The sequence below is a fragment of the Haliaeetus leucocephalus genome, unplaced genomic scaffold (assembly GCF_000737465.1).
Source record: "Haliaeetus leucocephalus isolate CR32 unplaced genomic scaffold, Haliaeetus_leucocephalus-4.0 Scaffold906, whole genome shotgun sequence".
In the NCBI taxonomy this organism is placed as follows: domain Eukaryota; kingdom Metazoa; phylum Chordata; class Aves; order Accipitriformes; family Accipitridae; genus Haliaeetus; species Haliaeetus leucocephalus.
Genome location: NW_010973342.1, coordinates 401,544 through 424,602, shown reverse-complemented (window position 1 = coordinate 424,602; position 23,059 = coordinate 401,544). Strand labels below are relative to the sequence as shown.

At 37.9% G+C, this 23,059-nt stretch overlaps 1 protein-coding gene across 2 annotated transcripts in view; it reads left to right on the top strand.

Moving 5' to 3' along the window:
* Window positions 1–23,059, top strand: part of STX18 (syntaxin 18) — a 66,838-nt gene that overhangs the window by 597 nt on the left and 43,182 nt on the right. The gene's annotated exons all lie outside the window — the stretch shown is intronic.

The following is a 23,059-nucleotide window of genomic DNA, read 5'->3' as shown; positions in this document are numbered from 1 at the left end:
CTCCGCGGCCGGGGCCGGCAGGGCCGTCCCGGGGGGCTCTGCTGGCTGCCGCCCCCTCCTGCGAGGGCTGACGCTCCTAACCCTGCGAACCCGGCTTTCCCCCGGGCTGCGCCGCGGTCGTGCGCGCGTTCACGCGAGTGTTTCTTCGTGGCGGTTGCCACGTAAGAGGACGCCTCCACAGCACGTAGGAGCATAAGCGTTCCTAATGTCGCACTCTGTATGCTGCCTGTAGCGTGTTTTTTTTTTTCTTCTGTCACGCAGTATGGCTGTAAAGTGCCACTTTATGCAAACTACACGTGAAAAGGTAATCGGAACGTTTTAAGACTTGAAAAGGCAAGCGCAGAGAAGTTAAGGAATTGCAGAGCCGAAGGCTGACCAGCATTAGTAATAGTCCTCAGTCCACAGTCGTGCTCTAAAACCAAATTCGTTGCAGATTATTGTTCTCCATACTGAGTAAAAGGCAGGGGAAAAAGTCTGATACTAAGGCAGGGTTTGAATAACACACCTTTAATAAGGTATTGGACCGTATTTTGAAAACCTAAGAGAAAAAGACGGCTCAGTACACTCCCTGAGGAGACGGGCTTACAGAACACATATGCACGTTTAGGACGAAACAAAGAACGCACAAGTAACCTTGTTCTGTTGTTTTCTAAGTTTTGAATAATTTAGTTTTCAAGCACAGATATTAATGTCATGTTTCTGTGCTCATTGCACATTTCCTAGTTCTGAGAGAGAGTACTTAGAAACTAATGCGTTTTATAACAATTGATGTTTGATGTTCAGTAGCTCAGTGATTGCTTTGAGGCCTAAGCAGAGGGTGTTGAGTTGGGTACCTGTTAAATGAACGTATAATTATTAATCATTGCAAAAAGTTGATTTAAGTGACTTGTCAACTGTGTCTTCTATGGTAGGGATCCATCTGCAGTGATCGCACCAGTCCATAAAACTACATTCAACATCTTTGTCCGTGAGATCTACCTTTCTTCCCCCACTGCATCTCCTGATTTTAGCTAAAGATATTCCACGTTCTGCAGTGTTAGAGAGAACAGGTTCCTTCAGTCTTACCCCAGAACAGGGCAGCTTTTTAAATTTTTAACACAATTTTTGTGTGTGTAAATTCCTAGAATTCTAAAAAGGGTTGAAATTTTATTACAGGGCATCATGTTGACATTTATCTGCATGGTCAATACAGCTGCAACTTTTAAATCTGCCATTCAGAACTCCAGCACTTGGGCTGATGCTGAGGGGAGGTTGTTACCCTCTGAGGGTTTAGGACTAGATGGTGTTTGGATGCTTTGCCAAAGCGTTTCACGGTTATTTGTGGTAGCAGAGGAAGCAAGAGGAAATCCAAGGTTTTGGGGTTTGATTCTAGGTACTCTTATAGCCGCAGATTTCTGTTCATTCCCTCCAAAGCTTTTTACCTTCTGCCCCATTGCCTCCAGTACTGTCTCTGCACTTCAGTTCCTTCTTCTCAGTTTCAGTGTCTGTATTCCACATAATTTATAGCCTCAGACTAGGCTTACACCTACTTCTTCCTCCCTCCTAGTCTTTTCTCTTTCTACTACCAATGCTCCCTTGCTTTTGCTTCCTCCCAGTTTTGGTTTTCTTTCTTAAGTTCTGTTCATACGCAAGCCTAGCCTCACCTTCATCTTCTTCTCACTGCCCAGCCGTAGTTCTGTGCACTGATGGTGTGCTATAGCTACGTCCTTTTCCTTCTGCCTAAGTCCTTTGTTTCCCCCCTGTTTACAGCTACTATTTCCTGTTGGTGCCAACCTTCTCTCTGAGCTCCTCATCCTTTCTGAGTTTCTTCAGGGCACTGTCCAGGCAACAGAAAGAAGGACAAAGATGTCGATAAAAGTATCTTCTTTAATTGCAAGAGCTTCAAGTGAAATAAACAGCTAATGCCAACATGGATGAGCTGAACAGTCTGTCTGAGGGGGACAATGGGTTTAATTAATGGTACTTGCATAAACAATGACTTTGGAGAAAAAGCCAAGGCTAAAAATGTGTTGCTGAAGCACGTCTGAACATAATTTCTGTCACCATGCTGATCAGTGAGGAGGATGAGGTGGATTGGCCTTGCTCTGCTCCTGTAACTCAGTTACATTTGTGACAGTGAGCCAACAACCTGCCAGACCAGAGACCACCATTTTAATGTGTGAATAAAACATTGAAACTGCAGCTAGAAGAATAAGCTTTGTAGTAATATAAATTGTGATTTTAATTGCTTGTTTCAGCCAAGTACAATTTGGTTTGATTATGTATGTGTCAAAAGCTCTTTCAAATACTTTGTTGTAGCCTTGCAATTAAAAATTTAGCTGCTTCTACCAAGACTATGCAACTCAGCTTGCAAATGTAATCTTTAATAGATGCATTAATTCTTTAAGGTACTTCTTTTTTTAAAAGCTCCCCAAAAGCTAGTGAATTCTTCCATGTCTGTATACAGTTTTTTTTTTATTGGTTAATCTGAGGAACATATCAAATGGTTAATTAGTGTTGTCTTTAAAACTTATGAAAGATACTGGTCAGAATCCATGTAGGATAACAGCAGAGACCCCGAATAACCTACACCTAGTCACCAGGTTCCTTATGCCTTATTTGTTGCAGAATAAAATAGTTTCAGTTGGAAGGGGCCTACAGTGATCATCTAGTCCAACTGCCTGACCACCTCAGGGCTGACCAAAAGTTAAAAGTATGTTATTAAGGGCATTGTCCGAATGCCTCTTAAACACTGACAGGCTTGGGGCATCAACCACCTCTCTAGGAAGCCTGTTCCAATGTTTGACCATCCTCGCAGTAGAGAAATGCTTCCTAATGTCCAGTTTAAACCTGCCCTGGCACAACTTTGAACTATTCCCATGCGTCCTGTCACTGCATACCAGGGAGAAGAGCTCAGCACCTCCCTCTCCTCTTCCCCCTCTCAGGAAGTTGTACAGAGCAATGAGGTTGCCCCTCAGCCTCCTTTTCTCCAGACTAGACAAGCACAAAGTCCTTAGCTGAAGATCTCCATTTGGCATGCAGATGTGGAAATACTGAAATACTTGTGCGGAGTCTACGCACAGACCTACTCCTTTCAAGGTTATATTCTGGGTAGGTTTGCCTGGCTTCTTGCAGGTAGAGCTGTGCTGATGCTGCTTGCACTCCAAGCTGTGTGGGGGGCAGCCAGCCCTGGTCCAAACACACGGCAGCGCAGCTGGAGTATGGGGCTGGGAGGGTGCTCAGCCTTGCCTGGGGCAGCCACACAGCTGTAGGATCAGAATTCTCCTTTTTAGTGCATCCCATGGAGGTTTTGTAGCACATTATTAATGTGTCTGAGCACTTGGCTGAACTGTAGTAAGTGATGTAACTCTCTCTATCATAGATATTATATTTCCCCCACCCCCCACCCCTGCAGGACTATGAGTTTTGCTGTAGGATCCGAGGACTGTGGAAATGTTTACTTTTTTTTTTTTCTTCTTCATATCATAGGCAGAATCTAAGTGGTGTTTAAGAAGGAAGGCTGAAGGTGCTTAGCATTTGGAGAAGAAGCTGGCAAAGTTGTAATAGTTCCTTATTTTCTGTTGAATTTCATTTTTCTTTCCTAAGAAAGCTCTGTGTCTGTACAGCGGGCTTCTGTATTTATGGCAAAGTTTCATTGCACCTGGGAGATAGAGTTATTCTCAAACTTAACATGATTTTTTAGGTGGATTGAAGTAGGCATGGAGAATGGAATATAAGAGCTCTGACTTGAATCAATACTGTGTGGGGAAACCAGTTTAGAGATGGGCAGATACATTTTGTGTGCTCTTGGTATTTTGTGTTAGTCACAAAAAATACTTCAGCATTCTGTATTTGTATTTTTTCAAAGCTGACTGTTTTATGCTCAGGTGTACTGTATTGCTGCAGTCTGTGTGGAGCTGATGAAGGTTTTTATATCTGAGACTAAGTTGGTAACACAAGGATGTTACGAGGTTATCTAAAACCATTGTAATGTTAGTTGCAGAGACTGCTGTTGCTGCTGATATTGTTAAACTGTGACAAAACTGATCTGTTTGCCTATGGATGCTCTTCTAAATCAAAGAGGAATGTTATGGCTGTGATCTTTTGAAAGGATTTTCTTTGCCCCAGCGTTGACCCATCACTGTTTATTTGGTTTGGGTTTTCTTTGGTCTGTCAGCTGCATTGTACAACCACTGTGTTGTCTGATGTGTAATGAAAGATGACTAATGCTGTATGTGTGGTGAATGTTTTTGGCATCTTTCCACCTGTTCACCAGTTACATATTGACTAGGACCAGGTAAGAAATGGTTGTTGAGGGATTCCCTACAAGAAAGCTACAATAACAGTGACAGACTTTCCATTGCTTGCGATCTATAAGAACCTGTTAGAATTCATTATGTATATGTTAGTGCTTTTTGGTCAATTAAAACAAAAGCAATTTTTCTTTTTTCCTTAGGCTTTTACAGTGACATGGCTATTTAAAATGTGGTATACAGGGATATTAAAGTTTGCATTTCATTGTACTTTTATAAGCTGACATAGTTGCTGTCGGTTGACCCTGGCTGGATGCCAGGTACCCACCAAAGCTGCTCTATCACTCCTCAGTTGGACAGGGGAGAGAAAATATAATGAAAGGCTTGTAGATCGAGATAAGGACAGGAAGAGATCAATTGCCAGTTACTGTCATGGGCAAAACAGGCTCAACTTGGGGAAATTAGTTTAATTTATTACCAATCCAATAGGAGCAGGATAATGAGAAAATAAAAACTAAATCTCAAAACACCTTCGTCCACCCCTCCCTTCTTCTCGGGCTCAACTTCCCTCTCGATTTTCTCTACTCCTCCCTCCCAGTGGCACAGGGGGATGGGGAATGTGGGTTGGGGTCAGTTCATCACACGTTGTCTCTACCGCTCCTTCCTCCTCAGGGGCAGGACTCCTCAATCTTTCCCTGCTCCAGCGTGGGGTCCCTCCCACGGGAGACAGTCCTCCACGAACTTCTCCAACGTGGGTCCTTCCCACGGGCTGCAGTTCTTCACGAACTGCTACAGCGTGGGTCCCTTCCACGGGCTGCAGTCCTTCAGGCACACACTGCTCCAGTGTGGGTCCCCCACAGGGTCACAAGTCCTGCCAGAAAACCTGCTCCAGCGTGGGCTCTTCTCTCCATGGGGCCGCAGGTCCTGCCAGGAGCCTGCTCCAGCGTGGGCTTCCCACAGGGTCACAGCCTCTTTCAGGCACCCACCTGCTCCGGCGTGGGGTCCTCCCCGGGCTGCAGGTGGAGATCTGCTCCACCGTGGACCATCCTGGGCTGCAGGGGGACAGCCTGCCTCACCGTGGTCTTCCCCACGGGCTGCAGGGGAATCTCTGCTCCGGCGCCTGGAGCATCTCCTCCCCTCCTTCTGCACTGACCTGGGGGTCTGCAGGGCTGTTTCTCATATTCTCACTCACTCTGCCGGCTGCTGTTGTGCAACAACTTTTTCCCCTTCTTACATCTGTTATTCCAGAGGTGCAACCACCATCGCTGATGGGCTCGGCCTTGGCCAGCGGCGGGTCCGTCTTGGAGCCGGCTGGCATTGGCCCTGTCAGATACAGGGGAAGCTTCCAGCAGCTTCTCACAGAAGCCACCCCTGTAGTCCCCCTGCTACCAAAACCTTGCCATGCAAACCCAATACATGAGTTCCTTGGTACGGTATCAGATCTGAGATTAAGCTGAGTTAATGTGCTAAGTGATTGAAGAATTTTAAGGATTAGAGCAGAAGTTTTCAAATAAAAAAAATTGGGCTTGAAGTAAGTGCTCAGTGACAAACATAAGCAGTTCAGATATGGCATAGGCCCACTTTATGTGACACTTGTTCACAGCTTTACCACGGTCTTAAAGCTGCAGTTTTGGTTATTTTAAAAGATTGTCAGTTTTGGAAGGTGTTTGGCACATGAACTTCTGTCTTAGGACAGTCTTAGGAAATCTGACTATTTAAGCCTTTCCTGTTACTTTTTTATGGCAGGTGTGAGCTACTGGGAATATAACTTGTCAAATATGCTTGCTTCTTAGTTATTTGAAAATATTGAAGGAATGAGAACTTTTTATCACTGCTGACTGTTCAATATGTGTTGGAGAAATGGAATCAGGGCTGATACAGCCTATTGACAGAAATAAAGATAAATTAACGGTCAAGCAGAATTTCATGGTGGGCTTGATTGCAGCCATGAATGAAATTTTGTGTTTTGCTAGGGAGATTTTCTTCTTTAAGGTTTTGTGAAAAGCTGAAAAATAAAGTGTTGGAGCATGAATTCTTCAAAAGCAATACCAGACATATCTGAAAACATCTCCTTGAGAATGGAAAATTTGAAAGGTTAAATGTTTCTAAGTCTTTAAATGCAAAATTTCAGAATGATCAAATGTCTGTGTTTGAAGCTGTTGAACGCATAAGGATGCCAGATTCATGAGGTTACAACATCTGTTACTCATATAACTTCTGTGTATGGATTCTGTAGGATGATTAACCGATTCTTCAAAAAAATCAGTATGATAGGCCAATATTCACATCAGAAATATGCTTGGCTGCTCTGAACAAATATGTAATGAGGAGGAAAAATCCCCACATAAAACTTGTCTCCAAAACTAGTTCTTGTGAAAGCCAGAACAAATGACATTGTATATAAATTTTGAGCAAACCTTTTAGTTACAAGGCCACCTGACTTTTGTAGCATACTGCTCTGGATACACAGAGGTTAGTGGCAGCTTTTTTTGTGTGGTGTTTTGGTTTTTTTTCTTTTTTTTTTAATTTTACATACTCTGAGTAAAACAGCTTTTCATGCATGCCTGTGTAAGGCCAACATATCTCGTTTGGATGCAGCCCATGGGATAATTGAAAATAGCATTGCTATTAGAAGAGATGGAGAGCTGATGTTTTATGCTTGGTCCCAAACATGGGATCTTCCTGCACATCTCTGCACAGTTTGGTATTTAGAGCATTCTTGTAGGAGAAAAAAGGATTAGAGGTGTTTGTATATGGTGTCTACAATGGCTTAATCTTTGCCCCTGTCACTGCATTAATAAAGCCTAAAAAAGCATGCGGAATGCCCAAACCAGTCCCCCAAATTGACCACAAAGGACCACCTTGAATAGCATGACATAATTATTGACATAGCACAACTAAAAGTGAGTGTTTTTAAACATATATACTTTCTGATCCCTTTCAGACTATTCAGGATCATTTGAAGAGGTACCAAGAATAAAATTCAGCCACCGAAATTGTGTAATGGGTCTGGTTATAGTATATGATCAGTAGCCAGTATGTAGCACTAATAGAGAAAGACAAGTCTGCACCCTCACTGGAAAATTTCTAGGGGTTTACAAATCAAAAAAGGTTTGAAAAACATTGCTAGATGATTAGATCTAGACTTCAAGCAAAGAATTCCTTGTGCTTAATACCATTTTAGTATCATAAGAAAAAAGAGTTGGCTTGCAGATTGGGACATACACAGGCTTTTCCACTGCCTACTTTTGGGTATATAGTAGCTTTGGTGGTAGGCAGGTACCAATCTGCTGATGCAGGGAGTAACACCATCCCTGTTATAAAAAGTAAAAGTTCTGTGAAACTAAAACTGCCAAGTATTAAATGTTGTATTGGAATATGACAATAGCTACTATGCTGCTGCTTCCGAGTCAAGTTCAGGTTGGTGTCTCCAGAATGTATCAAATTATATCTAAGCTTTTTAAGAGTGAGAAATATAAAAAATAATGAAATAGCCAGCTTGCTATATTAACTTTTTATAGGATGGGATGTGTATTTGCCAGGTCTAGAATAGACCTGAATGGGGCTTAATTCTAAAAATTTGCATATCCAAGAGTGGTAGCATTAAAGTCCATGGCAGAACACAGGCAGTGCATTGAAGACTGCATGGTTGTGTGGTGAACTACTTCTGTTGTACTTGAATAGCTGATACTAACCAGTGCCGTGAGGGAAGTGGCCAAAAATGGTTAAAATGGTGTGCTTTAATGTTTTTGGTTTTGTACTCAAACTAAAAAATTCTAACCTGATTTACTAAGGTTAGTTTATACGATCGTTTTGACTCTAATGATTACATAAATCCCATGAGAGAATATTTGGATGCAAGGGAAATATATACTGCTTATGGTATAGCCAATTATAGCCTTTGTTAGAAATTAATGACTGTGCCAAATTTTGGACAGCAAGTGATATTTCAGTTCACTTCTTAACTTTTAATGAGAGGTAAGTTCTAATAAATTGGGCCCATAGCTGAGGTAATTAGAATTAATTGTGACTTCTCCCACATACAGTTATGAACAGTCACTTTCCTCCTCAAAGTTCACTGATAGTGCCGTATTTTGTACTTGTTTACACGCACATGGGTTTCTAGGCAGAAAATGTGGTTCTAAATTATACTTTGTCAAATGGGGAGTTACAGTGTACTACCTTCTAATATTTCAGATTTATCTCTTCCCCTCTGCAAATTATGGTTAATGTTACTTTTTTATTATGAGCATTTATTGTTTTTACTTCTCATTTCCTTCATCATTGTTAGAGAAGACATTTAGCCCGAGAGGTAGAAGGGAAAGAAGTTGATAATTTTAATTAGTAGAGGAGAAACACTTAAAAAGCCAGTTAAGGAAATAGAGGAAAGATTTTTTTTTTTTTTTTTTTTAAAGATTATTAGAGAGGAATGAAATGCTGACCTTGTTTAATGCAAAAGGATTAAATGCTAAATCACTGATGTTCCCCACGTGATGCCTCTGATTTTAGCAAAACTCAGATCAGTAATGGTGGTGAGGGTATGGGTTGGCCTTGGAGGAAGAGTTTTGAACTCTTACATTTTGGGAAATGTCTGTGCAAATGTCTGTTGTTGTGTGTCGTGTGTCCTCCCCCCCCCCCCCTTTGTTTGTTTGTTTTTAAGTACATTCTTAACTCCATGGGAATTATTTTCTGACTATAACTGAACAGCAGGATTGAAAGTTGGCTTGGGAGACAACTTTCCTTAGTCGCATGTTAGTTTTGTTTTGACTAACTGGACCTCATGTGGTGCAGAGGAGTCCAAAAGTATCTAAGGCTCCAGTTCCCATTTTGAGGATGCTGTCTTCACCCTCACCTGCTCCCAGGTCGGTCGTGGGAAGTTCTTTACTGACTTACCGTTGTTGGAGGAGTTGTTATACCATGTAGCTCGTCACCATGAACTCTTTCCCGACTGTGACTGTCTATTAAACTGACACCTCCTGTGAGTTCTTGATTTGTCATCTTGCCATAAATAAGGGTAAAATTTATGGAAGTTTTGAGTACATATGGAAGTGGAAGAAAGCTGAGGTGTTTGTCATGTGTAGCCTCCTTCTTTTCTTAAACATGGTTACATTAGCGTGACATCTGAAGAAGGAGAAAGGCAGGCTGGGGCAGGGTGGTGGGTCCTGTGGCATCTGAAAAGCTGGAGAGATACAATGGAAGAGAAAGACAACAGAAAGTGAGCAGGCTTAGCTTGAAGAAAATAAAATTATGTAGGTTGGAGAAGAGATGGTCTGACACGAGAGGTAGATATGTAGCTTAAAAAAAAAATAAATAAAAAAAATACCAGGAAATGATACAGAGGTTATGATAGAATACATCTAAATAGGAAAGAAAGGAAGAGAAATGGAAGAAGAAAGGGTGAGAATGAAACTTAATATTTACAGGTCAGTGAATTTAATTGATGCATTTATACTTTTTACTTTTTCTCTGAGTTCTTTATCAAAGATTTTGGAGCAAGAACAGGTCATTACTTTGAGTACTTTGATACACTGTCATTGCCAGAAGCTTTGGGCTCTGTATTTATATTTTTTTAAAATACAATCTCTTGTTTGGGAGAGAAGTTAACTTAAAAATAAGCAGATTCAAAGAATACCGGTGTGATTTGTTAGAGATTTAACTGCTGGGATTTATTTTTCCAGGTATTAGCAGTGAGGCCAAAATAAAGCTAATCTCTCTGGAAGTTAGAAACTTTAAGGTTCTGATTCTCCTTCTCCTCTTCTTTTTTGAAAATAGGACAAGTTTGGTGGATAGTAGCCCAGAGAACTTGCCTGTGACTCTTCCCAGCATCCTGCAGTTGTCATTTTCTACGTGCATGGCTTGTTAAGTTAGGTGGAGAGGGGTGTTCTTGGACATTCAGAAAGTACTACTTTTGTTAGCTTCTGCTAAATCTGGACTTGGACTAAGGAGTTTTCTTCTCTTGTGACAATTAGCAAACAGAATTTCCAAGTCATCGCACGTTAATTGCTTTGAACTCTGAAGTGTATTGAAATATTAATAAAATGGGGAGCTATTATAACATAGGATGCTAGCTATGCTTCACATGTGTGATCAGCAAAAAAAAGTTTAAACTGTCTTAATCTCGGGGAACAGCTATTTCAAAGCATAAAGGTTTTGCAACTTCTCACAAAAATCGGTTACAAATCATTGCTTTCAACAAGTAGTACTGACACTTGTGTTTCTGCTAATTGGGGCTGGCTTTGGTCATCGGGATTAGTTATCGCTGTAATGCTGAGATGATTCCTTGTGATTTTTGGTAATGAGAGGATTAAGTTTTTGTGTGTTTCGCCATAGACAAAAGTATATAAATTTTCAATGAAAGATTATGTAATTATATGCTTTGTCTTTGAAAATTCAGACCACTATGCTTGAAAATATTTTTCAGACTGGCAAATATTAAACCTTGGGATGATAGCTTCAGCAGTGAAAGCAATTAAAGGGTAAAAATTGAAGGTATGAATTGTTTTCAGCAATTTGGGGAAAATGTTCTTTAATGTTGAAAATGTTACAGTGTGATATAATAGCACAGAATTTTAAATTATGGATACTTTCTTGAAAATACAAGTTTTCTGTCTTCAGGGTGGTTTGTCAAAGCTTTTTGTCTGCCAAAAAATTACATTTTATAGTGATCCAGTACCAGCCTTGAGGTGTTTGTTGTCCCTTTTTACCCTTTCATTCTGACTCTGCCTTCCCTTTTGATGGAGGGTGGTGAGAGCAAGAGAAAAGCGGATGTACTGCATCTGCTCATATTTAAATTTATTCAGTTTCCTTGGGTATTGTCCATCATTTGAAAAATAAGCAAACAAAACAAACACCAGATACAGTTAAATGCAATCCAGCTTCCTTTCAATCTTTTGCTCTTTTGCTTTTCCACTATTAATAGATTGCTTGGCCTTTTCCACTGGATGTTTCCTTTTTTGGTTGACTTTTAAATGGTTTTGAATGTGGATGTAATCTCACTGATTCTAAACTGAATACTTAATTTCTGTAGTACAAGATGCAACTGACTGGTGTTTTCCATTTCTCCACGTCTCAGTTGGGTAGCAAGTGTGAAATGGGTTTCAAGTGAATGTTGGTGGCGGTTCTGTGAAGTTATTCAGAAGCTCTTAAATGTTATGTTGGTCTGTGGTTGAAAATAAGAGAAGGAGTCTTGGCTTGACTCATAAGTTTATTAGAGCTCTAATATGGAGTAATATTCTAATTAGAATTATAATATGGTCATTCAATGATTTTTTTTTTTTTTAATGGAAAAAAAAAAGGTAAGTCCTCAAATGTTTAGTACAGGTGAAAGTAAAATATCACTACATTTAGAAGACCAGAAATAATCTTGCTGCAGGACTTGTGGGTGTTTCTGATATAAAATACACACCTGAGGCCTGGCAGGTAAAAGAGGAGCTGAGAACGGAGCACCAGCTTGTCCAGCAGCCCACCATGAGTGCGGTGGGGACTCCTCCCCATGGTGGCAGCGTGCCTGGGAGTGCAAAGTAGCCAGAGTCCTCAAACAGTCTCCAGGGAAGGGGAAAATTGATTAAAGGGGCAGAAAGACAGGGGAGTTTGTCAGGAATGTGTTGAAACCAAGGTGTTCTACAGAGTATTGGTATTTTGGGGAGGAAAACACACTTTCGGAGTTCTGAGTTGTTCTAGAAGTGCATCATCTGCTGGTTTTCAGATTGACGTGTAAAATACAGATGTAATTGCATCGTGGATTTTTTTCCTTGCCTATTTTCAGGTGGTTTGGATGTCCTTACGAAGTAGAAACAACTTTAAATTCCCAGGCTTTTTGAGCTTTCTTATTCTTAAAGAAATTCCAGCTTTCCTCTGAGAGTTTTTGGCTGAGCTAATGGTCTCATTTTTCCTCCCTACCTTATCTCCAGTTTAACAAGTTTTTTCTTCTTGCTTTTACTCTTGCTCTTTCCTGGAAAAGAAGCAAAACATTGTGTGAGCTGCAGAGGAACGTACTGCTTACTCTTATGACGCTTTATGTATAACATAAACATGTTATAAATTATATCTGTCTTTTTTATAACTAGTTCACTTATATTAAAAATAAATGGTGATAGCAAACTGACATGTGAAAGACAAATGTAATGGTGATGAAAACCATTTAATGATTAGTAGGGAAACAAATATTTATTGAAAATAAAAACCATGTCTAAAGGCTCTAATGCTGACTTTTGGAAACACTACCATGTTGTGGTATTTGCAATACCATATGTCCCGTACAGTAGATATTGTTTAAAATTGCTTGGGAACTGGAGCTTGCAATTGTGAGCTTGGAATGTCCTGCAGATAATTAAGTTGTGGTCAGGCTTTAGAAAAATAAAAAGTTCTCGAACTATGATTTTATAAACATGCTACAATAACATTTCTTTATATTTAACAGTTTCTTATAGAAAGCTGATACTCTCACGAGGCATTGACTAAAGGTAAAACATCAAGAAAGAAAAAATATTAAATTAAAACTTCACTTGGGACGTTGACAGTTGGCTTGTAATATTAAACAGATGTGTGTGTTCTTGGGATATTCTTCTTTCAGAACCTTGTTGCATACCCGTTTTCAAGCGACAGCTACAAATTTTTGATTAATTTAAAATTCTCCCTTCTTCAGTTGTATTTGCTATATATTATCTTCTTCGGGTCAATTCAGCTGGACATTGTGATGTATACTGTAGTTTCTGCTGTGATATTCAAGGGAAAGTGTTCCTTTATGTAGGCTTAAATTGAGGCACAGCTCATTCAACTATACAGAAAAATTATTACATATATGCAGAGATTCTTGGGCGTGGTATTACTTTTGCATGCATTAAATAGGGCATTTACTGATTCTGGTTGTGGATGTGGTAGGGCGTAATTTCACCTCTTTGGCTCCTAGTAAATACTGCACATAGGAGTCAATACCAAAATAAAGAAACTTAAGTTTTTAAAAGATGTAAGTTTAATGAAACATGGAGGTAATTATCAAGTAAAGGAAAAGCGTATAGCATTACTAAAATGACAAAAATAGTGTCCAGTTCTGACGTCAACCTTTTTCAGAAATATGGTGGTAGTGGTGGGAGGTTGTTTTTGTTTGTTGGGGTTTTTTTATAGAAAAGGGCTACAAAAATGGTCTAAGGTCTGAAATATCTACTTTGTGGTGAGAAATTTTTTCATCTTACTTTGTTAGGGGACATGATCACAAGAAAAAAGTCTTCGACTTGTTCATGGGTCTTATGAAAAAGCAAAAATAAGGTACAGTGCTGAAAAAACTATGCATTATTGGTGGTGTGATTCAGCTGATCCTTGATTTGGTAGACTCTGCATCACTTGAAATCTGAGTCAAGTGCATATATTCCAAAATACATACGGTATTCAACAAGTAATTCAGGAGTTAATACAGAGGGATGGCTCAGGAATTCCTTTTTACATATGGGACACTGCTTCATACCAAAGCAAAGAATTGGATACTGGTTTTCCAAATCCCAGACTACTGCTCCAGTGACCTATGACTCTGATCAGTCTGACCTTAGACTGTGCGAATATATGAATGTTCTGTCTTCATTTTTAATAATAAATGAACTTACAGGAAACAATGTGTTAAAGTATTTCTAAAATAAAATAGCTGTTTTAGACTTAACGGGGTGCTTAATCTAATTATCTACCACAGAAGTTATTTACCGTGAAGTAAGGGACCACTTTTTAATGTTGGGGTTTTTTTTTCTAGTGTCTTCCTTGCAAATTTCAGAGAGTGAATGGATGTACAAAGCCAGCTAAGTGATTTTTTTTTTTTTTTTTTGGTTAATGACTGGAGTCATTAACCAATGTGGGGTATTCATTGATTAAATAATACTACATTGCTGTAGTCTGCATACTGACTCAGTTTCAAGTATGTGAATTGGATATCTCCTTTCTTTGTATTTTAAGATTTGTGTAAAGACACGATGATACACCATAATGTGAGTGAGACTAGCTCATCGTAAGAATACACTTAATTTTTCTTAATGATGTTGTTTCCAATTCCTAAGATGTGGAACCCATTAGAGTGTAGATGGGAAATACTTATGAGAGCTCAGATACTGTTTCTTGTGCTTTTGAATATGATATAAAGGAGCGTACAGCAAATACAGGAAAATGCTTCTTGGAGGTAATCAAAACGTGAAGGAGAAGAAAAAAGGAAAAAAATCAAAGAGTTAATTAGTTGGTCTAAAATGTGATCTAGTATAACTTTATATCATATTTCTTTTCTTCTGTGTAACAGCATGCAGAATGCAGGGTGCTGTGGTCTGGCTATTACTTTACCATTTCTTCACAATTTAACATCTTAAAAACTGCAGTAGTTTCAGGAGCAGTTTGTGGGTTCACACAATACACTTGAAATACTTACTATAATTTTATTTTGTAGGGAAGATAAGGCATGTGCATTTTTTGAAGGAAATTTTTTTTACTTACAGTGAATGAAAAGAAGCCTTTTCTATATAGCTCTTAAAGATTGATTCTTTTTTTATTGAATTAAGCATATGCACCCTATGTAAATTCTAATCTGAATATTATTCCAATTTTAAAGAAATACATTTAATAGCATTCATTAGAGATATGGGAAGGAAGATAATGCAGATATTACATGGATTTTATCTTTTGAGTAAATGTGGATTTTGTTTTTGACACTAATAATCAGAAGTTTACTTCAAAGACCATTGTTTTTTTTTTTAAATTTGCTTATATGTATTTGTTACTGATGCTTTTACATTTAAAAAAGAGCTACTATTAAACAACCCCATTGTTTGTTTGCAGGCATTTTGTAGATTGAACTGCTTTGAACAAACTGATTTCTATCAATCAGTTCTTTAAAATATAGTGGAAGAAGTTTCTTCCTTCAGTGAGACTTGTAAGTTGTAGTGGGAATTCTGCACAGGCTGATGATGATAGGCACAGTGTTCTGTCAGAGCAGACATACGAGTAACACTGTTATTATCATGCATCTTTCCGCTGGTGCTTTGTGGTGATTGGTTTTGACTTCAGGTTTTGTCCCTTACGTGGAGGACTTTGAAATAATGTGAATAAAATGTTAACATGGAAATTACATGAGATAACTTGCTACGCTCTTAAACCTCTTTAATTAGCACACTTGGAGGCAGAGGAAGATTATATTAACGTATTTCCTATTATCCTTATTACTGGTGCTTAAATACTAAATCTCTGGCAGAACAACTCTATAGGTGTCTGATCCTACAAAGATAACTGTTTGGCTGAGGCTGTTGCCAGTGAGATATTGTTGTTGATTAAACACAAATGTATGTTGTAACAAAAAATACTTTCTTATTGGAATTTTATAAGGAAGAAGATTATTGTAATGCAAATAAACTGAAACTCTTGGAAGAGTAAGTTGTTTGGAATTAAGTTTGCTACCTCTTTTAGGACTATGATCTAAACTATTATATTGCCTTCTGATTGCGTGGTGTGTTTTCTGCTTTAAATTGCTATTGTGGTAGCTCTGAGAGTCCCTAACTGAGAGCAGAGCTAGATATCCTTTGTGGAGCATTTGAACTTTTAACTAAGCAAGACATTTAAAGACACAAGATGAAATCCTGGTTGTACTGAAACAGGCTGCAGAGTTATGGTTGATTTAATTGAAGAAAAGGTTTTGCAAAAAATTCTTAGCGGAGTGGAAGTTTAACGCTCTTTGTTTGTTCCACATTTTATCTTGTGAGTGAGAGTGAGGATGAATGCTCAAATAAGAGTAATAAAAGAGAAGTCTTCAAGTGCTTTTTAGGATTTTTTTCATTAAGGTATGTTCCTAATCTTTTTTAGTTTGTAAGAAGTGAACTGAATTCGTTGGGGCTATTCATACATTGTTGAATTGGGTCCTAAGAGAGCATTCTCAGAAACTTCTGACAAATGGGAAGGAATTATGAGTAAGAACATTTCTAATTTGTGTTATTTATTCGTATTTCCAAAGATACTCTGTACCCTAAACCAAAATAATTCTACAAATATTTATGCATAACAGTTGTTGGGTAAAACTTGCAATTTTTTCAAAAAAGTGTAGTTTTGAAAATATGTACGAGTTGTAGCAATTAACCTACATGCACATTTATAATTCTAGAAAATGGACAGCATATTACATTCAAAGACTGGATCTGATAGACCCAAATTGCTTAAAACATCAGTTATTGAAGATGTCCCCCTGGGACTTTGAGAAACAGTTTAACAGATGAAAGTACATTTTGAAAAGTTTGACCTTACAGGCAATCATAAAATGAATCAAAACAGTTCTTTCCTCCCCTGAAATGTACAGAGCCCATCTGTATCTAATCCAGTAATTATAGACTGAGTTCAATTACCTTTTCAAACTTGGAGCAGACTGGAGACTAGGCAGTGAACAAACATAGGGTTTTGTCTAGACCTCAATTGACCACAGTCTAAAACTTGAATTTATATCTAATTTTATTTTTAGCTTCGTTTGTTAGTTTTTAAAGCTTTTATTTTGCTACCTAGTTGCTAGATCATGAAAGTTTTTACTTTTTGATCTAGTGTTTATGGCTACATTTTTATCACAGTGAAGTTAATAAAATGTCACCGAGTCCTAAGAGTTTACTGGATAAATCATTTTAAATGTAACAAAAGTGGGTTAACCAGCTCTTTTAAGTCTTTAATATTGCGACAATGAAATTATGAAAGAATATGAACAAAATTGTATAATTTATTCTCTGTGCTCATATCTGTATATTTAATGTTTAGATTAAAAAAAACCAACACACTTTGATGTTTTTTGCTCCTTTAGAAGAATGAACCCCAAAGCTACCTGACTGCAATATTGCCAGTAGTTGACACAGATTAGAAACTATGCTGAAAATAGATTTTTTTGACTATTTTAATTTATTTCAGTTAGAGCAAACACACTATCCATTCAGCCATACAGACAGTATTAAAGAATACATATGCGGCTACAGGTTGTAGCAGCTAGTATAGGTTGTCCCTTTGACCACCAAGTTGAAGCCCAGCCATCTTTTGATATTATCCCACAACCAAAACAAACCACATAATGTACATCTTGCTGAGAAGTTTCTTGTGCTGCATTCACTGTCTGACATTAACAACATCGCCAACATGATGTTCTTATTCCTTATATGATGGGTTTATGTGCAACCTTCACCTGAAAAGCGTTCTTTGCAGTAAAGATGTGTGTAGTTTGCAGAAACCAACCACGGTGTGCAAGACACTTGCTGTTACTATAGTACATTTCCTATCTCTTGGGTAGCAGTGGAGGAGCAATGATTAAGGACAAAATAAACACTATATTTTTAACTTTTAATTGTGCTGTGTGCTTTTGATGGAATGGTGTCTCTTGGCAAGTGAAGGCTATGATAATTGGTGCGTTTACTTTAACCTGTTTCTTAATAGTAATCAGTATTTTGTAGCAGTTGCTGTAATTATTTAGGAATGTGGTTCATGATGACTTCTAAGTCAACACGTATTTAGCGAATAATGCATACTGTTCCAGTGAGTAGTAAATTTGATGTTACAAGCAGGAATCTTTTGATGTTTAATTGGTTTTCCTTGTAACACTTGAAAAAAACTAATCTAATGAAACATTGTGTAACTTTAAAGCTGAGAGGCCTAAGAGATTGCATTGATTATTCTGAATGTATTTTTGTCTCTATATTTTATAAGCATGGGAAAAGTTCTCTAATATTTATCTTCTGGTTTTTTGTAGTGTGTAGTAGTTTTCTGGATGAATGATAGTGTTCTGAAAAGGTAATATGGAAATACATCGAATTACTTTCATACTCATAATTTTAAAGCAAAATTTGTAATGGTATATGATGAGGATGTAGTTTTTTTGTATATAACATCAGTCTCGTTTTTTTTCTTTCAAAAAAGAAGGACTGTCATACACTCGGAGGTCAGGAAATCCAGTTTTCAATTTCAGTCCTTCATCAAAATCCTATTTACAAAAGCACTGAGAACTTCTTGTTTCCTCCTTGCCTTAACTCCACATCAGGAGCTAAGAAGACCTTTCAGCTGTTGCTAATGGCGAATGTCATAATCTGTGGTACAATCATATTTGTATTAGTAAATTTATCGTAGAAGATAGGACCATACGGTGTCTAAAAACGTTGAGCGCTTCCAATAGGACCCCTAGCACTTTTTTTTCTCCTCTTTACCATAATGGCCATGAGAAATAAACAATTCACCTGGAAATTCTGGTAAAGTTTATGCTGCCATTCAACATACCAGCAGGCTTTGTAATTGAAAGGATGGTTGATATAAATTTCTGAATTTTTAATTTATGTAATAAAATTGTGTTATAGCTTCATAGGAAAAGGCTACTACATCCAGGATGCTGAATCTGTTACCTGTGCTCCATTTCATTTTATAGGGCTTCAGTGTTGCACAGAAATTCAGAAAAAGCATTTTAGACCAACAGCTAAAATGAGTATGTTCTGAGAGTAAAGTAAGGCAATGCCTTTAGTCTGTAGGTTACCTGAAATGAGAAGTCTAGATTTTTGCACTGTGTTTAGTCCATTCTAGATAATTGTCATTCTAAGGTGTAGTGACACTCTTTCTCTCACCCCAAATGCTAAGGCTACTAACAGTGATCATTAAAAGAGTAATGCCTGCTACAACAGACAAAAATTGTGTTATGGTAAAAATGGAAAAAGGACTGTTTCATAGTATATCTCAAGATTTTTCATGACCTTATCAACTCTCTGTCTCCAGTGAAGGTTGGTTGGTACAGTTCCACCTCCTTGCTCATTAGCAAAAGGACTTTGTTTTGTGACTGTTGCAAGAAACTACTGAATTTTAGTTAGGAAGTCGCATTCAATTAACACTGGCTAATAGATTTTCTGCCACGTGCATTGCATACTCTTTATATTTGTAATGTAAGAGAAAAACAATTCTATTATTTTTTTTTAAAAAAACTGTTTTTTCAGTTTAATGGAAAGGGAAATTTTAAAAGTAAAAGTATTTGTCCTTTGTGCTTCAGTGGATATTTTTGTGTTGATTGTTTCCAAATCAGATTACTTAAGTAGGCTCTTACAATTTTATGTATGTCCTCTGCCTCAGAGCACACACTCCGAGCCAGGTGGAGAGCATGCATCTTTTAACTGCCTCTGTTCAAGTAAATGCATTTAATTTTCCTTGTAGGATGGCTCTTCGGGAGTTACCCCATTTTCTTCTGTTTCACTCATTTAAAAGGAGTAGCTTTCTTTTGCCTTCATTTGTTACTTCCAACTCTTAATTTTTTTTTACAATGTATGCTTTTATTTCTGGCTCTGTGTGTCATATTTTGTCATACCTCTCTGCTGAAATCTCTCTCACAATTTTAGTGTCACTGATTTCTTATTGTTGGCATTTTCCTCTTCGCTTACGCTCCATTTGATTCCTTTGTTATTGTATTTGTTTCCTGATTTTTCTGCCAGCACTTATCACAGAATTAATAGTTGCTTGTTTATTTAAATGGTAAGAAAACTTTAACTGCAGGAAGGATAAATCGGTTGCCTACAAATATCTAGTGAGTTTTTTGACTTTCTTTCTGCAGCAGAAGGCAAGACAGGAGAAGGTTACTTTGCCAGGAGAAGTCGCCTACGTTCTCTGTTTGAGAGAGATGACTTTGGAGGGAGGTCATGTTAAAATGTTGTCAGTGTGCCATTGTGTTACCTTTGTTTCTTGGTGGTAAAAGTTAAAGCTGTTTTAAGTAACAGTTTGGTTTCTGACTGTGAACAAAGAGCCAGGTTCAGGTTTTTTTCAAGTGAGGTTTTACAGGGGGATCTACGGACAAGAGTATTTGGAATAAACCAGTAACGCTGCAGATTGTGGTCTAGTTGGATTGATAGAGGCATCCTACAACTCTTCATACATTGTAGTAGAGAACGGTGTTATTTTACGTATTGACAACAAAAACCTACTCTTTGAAATCAGTGCTTTTGGAACAGTTGCCCTTTTACATTCAGCTGTTCATTTCCTTCTAAAGACGACCCTCAGTCAAGGAGGTAGGGGCATTGCCATACTGGGAACTCATCTCTATCACAGGCAGTGAGAAAAAAATTAAAGTTGGAATAAAGTTTTAAATGATGGGAAACACTATGTTTTTCAGCTGCAAGTGTCATAGCAGCTTGCTGGTTTTCAAATCGCGAAGCTAGACAGTGAGTCACCCCATGTAGAGGGGCTTCCTGAGGACTTCAGAGTTGGTACTCTGGCTTATGAACAGCTACTGTCTTTTTAGAAAATTCTGGCTTTAAAGCAGCTTAATTTTCTTTCTTTCTATTCTTCAGTTGTATATCTGTCATTGTATAATAGAATAATTGAATAATTGAGTTTAGAGTTCAGAGTTTCACTTTCTAGTTGTAAATAAGGTTTTGGGTGGGGGTTGTTGTTTTTTTTTTTCTGATATGGTCTGAAAATTTCCTGTTGATATGATTGAGGGAGGCTTAGCAGAAGGCCTTATATACAGGTAATGTAACAGCTAGAAGTGCCACATAATAGTTTATCATAATACATATAAGAATTAGAGAAATGATCTGTTAGGTTGTATTTCTTTTGATAAAGATTCCTTCTACTGTATACTTGTATATTTTTCACAATTTCTGTTAAATTTATGTGGCTGTTATGGGTGTTCCCACAGGAAACTATTTCAATCTATTGTGATGTCAAAAATTTTCTAGGTTTTGGGCTATGATTTCTTGTTTTGATGTTATATTGTGAAGCGTATCAGTGTTTCCTCATGTGAACTTCAAGTTCTTTTCCTTGCTCTTCGAAAATACAGCAAATGCGGATGCTCTTTTAGCTCTTCCCTAACTGAGCTATAAATATTTAATTATTTTAACCTTGAAGTTCTTTATGCATTGTCATTGGTTTTGGCGGTGTGCATGCTGGAATGTTTCATGCAACTTTGTAAATACTCTTAGTTTATAGAAAACACTATGTTTTTTCTGAACAGAATGTAATTTTTTTTTTAGCTATGCTGACGCATAGAAATGTTTTGCAGCTTGTGCTTTTTTTTCTTCTCTGCTGTTCCCAAACTTTTACATGAAAAAATAATAAAAATTTTTGTGCTGTCGTCTTGTTGGCCTCACAGTGTCATAGCAGTTTCTCATGATTGCTCTTACCATTAAAAATGTTTCTTACATTTAACTTCAGCTTCTTTAATGTGAAAAGTCTTTAACTTTTTTCTTACTGATTGGCATCTATCTTGAGTAAAATTAAAATACTCAGAAATCTGAATGCTTTGATCAAATTAGTTAAGCAAGTATGATTAAGTTGTAAGAAGTAGCCCATCAAGTAAAATCTTACGACTGCGTACAAAGCTGTCTGTTGAATTAAAAAAAACCAGAAACCTGACTTTCATTTGCAATAGCAGTGTTCTGATTTTCATTAAATAAATTATGTTTTACTCTATTTTTTTTTTTAAACTCAAGATTAATTTCTATGGTTACAGCGGATATAAATCTCTAGATTGCTTTAAAAGGGATTGTTTATTCAGAACAGGGTTGACAGTCTCTCCTTAAGAGAAGCTATTACTTAATTTTATTTTTCTGAGTTTAAATGCTTAAAAAATATTTGTAATGATACCCCAAAGGCATCATAAAAATGTAAAAATAATTATACTCTAAAATTACCAAAATTACGGGAAATGGACATTTAAAAAAATCTTACTGAGATTCATGGCTGAGAAAAAGTGAGAAAGGAAAAGTGCCTGACTTCACAACTTAAATTCTTGTCAGGAGTTTCTGCTTTTCAGTGATTAAAAATATACTTTTGAATTGTCAGCATTACTCAGATGCAAAAGAATAGCATTGATTTCCCTTTTAATTATAGCTAAAGCTTACTGCTCCCAAATTCTGCAAGCACTTTCTTGGGAGAAGTTTCTACATGACTATCTACTGGAATTTTTTCAAGTAGAAATTATTCCCGCCCATGGTTGGGGAGGACCATTTTTTTCATAGGCCAAACCAGTTGGCAAATACCCAGATGGTAGATCAAAACCAACGTGAATAGCATTTTGTGGTGAACAAATGCAGGAGTCCAGAGACACTTTTTCATGCCACATCGTATGTTACCTTGGGAAGCTAATGGTCATTTGGTAGTTAACTTAATAGAAATAGGACAGAGCAATGTACTCTGAAGGAAGGGATTTTTCTCGGACATGATGGCTGGACTTCGGTCATGTCAGAAGATTCTTGAGTGGGGACAAAGTAAGGTGCTTTCATTCTCAGTGATGCTTTTAGGCCAGCTTGTGCTCTGATAAGCTTCAAGCCCTTGCTGTGGAGTTGAGAATCTGTCATGGTTTGCCTTAATTATCATTTTATAAGACACTTCTGTTTCTTAGAAAGGGGCAGGGTGGAGGTAACGGGGTTATATTGGGAGACTGGATTGCAGACTGAGTGTTAGTATCCCTGTCCGGTCCAAGAGTTATTAAAAGGATGATGCTTTTTTTTTTGCTACTGTTTTCCTCACCTCAGTTTAGCCAAAATTTTTGCTGTTAAAAGGACTAGTGGAGAAGAGTTATATTCCCAAGGGATTTATTTGTTTGGTTTTACTTCCTAGGTGCTATAACAGGGGAGTAGTAGCTTGCTCAGAAAATGCAGCAGAGCAGTCCACGTGAAGCAAGGCAGCATGGAAGAGATCTGTGTGCCTGACTGAGAAACTTGGTCTAGATTTACTGAAGACATGAATAACCTCTATCAGTGCATCACTCCGCATCAGCTGCATAAGGACTTACAGTGACCAGGGCCCACTAAGTTCCTAAGGTTCAGGGCAGATGATCCAGGTCTTGGGGTTTTGTGTTACACAGGGAGGGGGGGGGGGGACGG